We start from the raw sequence: 3,595 nt of genomic DNA, 5'->3' as shown, positions 1-3,595 counted from the left end.
CCTAGAATGTCCCACTAGAGAGGAGGCCTTCAGTAGAATGTCCCACTGGAATGAACCCTTGGGTAGAATGTCCTGTTAGAATGGAGGCCTTTGTGCAGTAACACAGAGCTAGTAACCTAGTTGTTAGTTCTTGCAGAGCAGGGTGTGGGCCTAAAATGTTGCAGAAAGGCAGGCACCGTCTCTGGGTCTTGCAGGAAATGTTGGTCAGGTTCGGTGCTACTGAGGTGCTGACCCTCTCCGTGGACAGACCAAACATGTCTTTGGGACAACAAGGAAGCATAGCAAGAGGCAGAATTTTCATCCTGACTGGATAAAAATATCTCATAAAAAAGACAATGGTATAGTCACATGCAAAAGAATGATACTGGGTCCCTATCTACTTCACACTATGCACAAAAATTGACCCAGAATGGATCAAAGAACTAAATTTAAGAGCTAAAACTAGAATATGCTTAAAAGCATACAGTAAGTCTGCAATTTCTTGTCAGGCAAAGCCTCTTAGACATAACACCACAAGCAGAAGCAACGAAAGGGAAAAAACTGGATATCATCAAAATTAGAAAATTGTGTTACAAAGTAAACCATCAAGAAAGTGAAAAGACAACCAACAAAATTAGAGGAAATATTCGTAAATCATATATTTGATAAGAGACATATCTAAAAATATATGAAAAACACTAGTCAACAATTTCAAAGATAAATTGCCCCACTTAAAAATGGTGGAACATTCTGCATAAACTTTTCTGTAAAGGGCCGATATGTGTGAATGGCTAATAAGCACATGAGAAAATGCTCAACATCACTGGTCTCTCAGTTCAGTTCAGTCGCTCAGTCGTGTCTGACTCTTTGCAACCCCATGAATTGCAGCACGCCAGGCCTCCCTGTCCGTCACCAGCTCTCACACTGAGACACCAGTGCGCACATGGGTTATAATCAGAACATCAGACGGTGAGTGTTGGCAAGGATTCCACCCCAAGATGTGTACCCAAGTGAAATGAAAACACACAAAAACCAGCACACAAATACTCCCAGGAGCACAGCAGCCCCAAACTGGAAACAATGCGAATGTCCAGATGATGAATAAATAAAATGTGGTAGATCCATACAACTGAATAAAAAGAAATGGAGTGCTGATACACGGAAGAATCTTGTGAACATCATCATGGAAGTGAAAGAATCCAGTCATAAAAGGCCACATATTATATGCGATTCCATTTGTGTGAAATATCCAGAATGGGCAAGTCTACAGAGACATGAAGTAGTTCAGTGTCCATCCTGGGCTGGTGGGACTGGGGACCATGGGGAGAGACTGCTGTTGGACAACTGGGCACGAGGTTTCTTTCTGCAGATGCAGGAATGTTCTAAAGCGGGGCTTACAGCACGCTCACCCTGAGCTGTGCTGGGCCTGCGGCACAGGGGGTCTGCACTGCAGCGCACGGCTCTCCACTTGTGCAGAGCGGCCTCAGGAGCTCTGTGGCATGTGGGGTCTCAGTTCTCAGGTGAGGGATGGTGTCCTCCTCCCCTGCACTGGAAGGTGGAGTTTTAGCGCTGGACCACCAGGCAAGTCCCAACTCTGTGGTTTTAATACCGAAGTCATTGAACTGCACACTTAAATGGGTGAACTGTATGTGAACTGTATCTCATAAAGTTGTTTAAAAAGTAAGAAAAAAAGACACAGGAAAGAAATCCAGCAATATTGAAGATATTTGCCTCTGGATGGTCCAAATACAATTATCTTTTTATTTACTTAGTTTATTTGTAAATCTTTATTATCTTTTTAACTACAGAACAGTGTGAGATTATTTATTTGTTGAAAAACTGGATATGTATCTCCAGCTCTTGGTGAGTCCTTGATGTGTGACAGGTTATATCTTCATTCAAGTAAAACTGTGAGCAAGAACCAGTAATACTGTATTGTGTTGAGTCCAAGCTCACTCTGTTCGCTGCACGACAGGCCCGTGAATCCGAGAGATGAGGTGTTGAGGCAAGGAAGAGACTTTAGTCGGGGAGCTGGCGGACCAACAGGATGGCAGGCTAGCACCTCAAAATGACCATCTTATTGGGGTCTGGATGCCAGGCTCTTTTACAGATCAGAGAGAAAAGAGCAATGAGAAACTAGAGTCAAAAGGCAGAGTAGAGAGGGAAAGGCAGTGGGGAAGTCAAGCAAAAGGGTCTTTCAGCTCAGTTCAGTCGCTCAGTCGTGTCCGATTCTTTGCGACCCCTTTAATCGCAGCTCGCCAGGCCTTCCTGTCCATCACCAACTCCCGGAGTTCACTCAAACTCATGTCCATCGAGTCGGTGATGCCATCCAGCCATCTTATCCTCTGTTGTCCCCTTCTCTTCCTGCCCCCAATCCCTCCCAGCATCAGGGTTTTTTCAAACAACTCAGTTCTTCACATTAGGTAGCCAAAGGGTCTTTAGTCTTGCAAAACGTTTCCAAGGGAATGTCCAGCCTTCGGAAGAGGTCTGTTAACCTCTTCTATTCACAGGTGGGCAGGGATGAACTATCTCTCCTTGAGCTGAACAAGGCACTTTAGTTTACAGTCGAACAGAGGGGCAGGGTCCTGCAGGCAAGCCATTGAGTATGATTGTAATAATAAAAACAAGCCAAAGAAACAGTTTCCAACATGGAGTCAGAATTGGCTTCCTCCTTCAACTATAAGATGATACCACCATATTTAAGAGAATTCTTCTCTTCTAACCACTGTACACAAATTGAAGAATCCTGACAGATTTAGAGCTTCAGCTCGGCCCTGCTCACACAGCCTGAGGACTGGGCTCTACGGGGAGGCGGCTGCTGACCCAGAGGGTGGAGCCACTCCAGGGCTTAGGGAGGTGCAAGGGGCGGTTCCGCGAACATTTGCAAATGTTGGGCATAGACGCAGGGCTCAGAGCAGCTCTCTGCTCTGCTTTGCTATGTCTGTCATTTCAGACCTGTCACTTCCTGGGTTTTGACACCACACCACACAACACATTGCTTCCCCAGACCGATCACACGGAAGGAGCAAAACCCTCAGCAGGCGCAGGCAACTGTCCAGAGGACAGAGCCCAAACCCGCAGACCAGACCCTGGACCAGTCTTGTTTACTGTTTCCTGTCTTGATTGCTTTTCCTCAAATCTCTTAAATGTAAAAAAGGAACACAAGATTACAAATAGCTAGATATAGAAGCCAAATTACATTTAGGTACTTTAGTCCATTCAGGAAAAAAAGATGAATGGAGGGCTGAACACTTCCGAAGTGAAGCTTTCACACTGAAGCAGTGATGCTGACCAGGTTCTCTCTGCAAGAGATCCCTCCAGCGGCCCCCACTCCCTGGAGCTCATGCACAAGTGGGCAGAGACCCCGAGGCTGACACGGAGCAGCCAGAGGGCAAAGGAGGCTGAAGCTCCAATACTGCGGCCACCTGATGCGAAGAGCCAACTCACTGGAAAAGACCCTGATGCTGGGAAAGACTGAAGGGAGGAGAGGGGGGCGACAGAGGATGAGACGGTTGGACGGCATCACCGACGCAACGGACCTGAGCGTGAGCAAGCTCAGGGAGATGGTGAAGGACAGGGAAGCCTGGAGTGCTGCCATCCCTGGGGTCACAGAGAG

The sequence above is a fragment of the Ovis canadensis genome, chromosome 4 (genome assembly GCF_042477335.2).
Source record: "Ovis canadensis isolate MfBH-ARS-UI-01 breed Bighorn chromosome 4, ARS-UI_OviCan_v2, whole genome shotgun sequence".
Lineage (NCBI taxonomy): Eukaryota > Metazoa > Chordata > Mammalia > Artiodactyla > Bovidae > Ovis > Ovis canadensis.
This window is presented reverse-complemented; position numbering follows the sequence as displayed.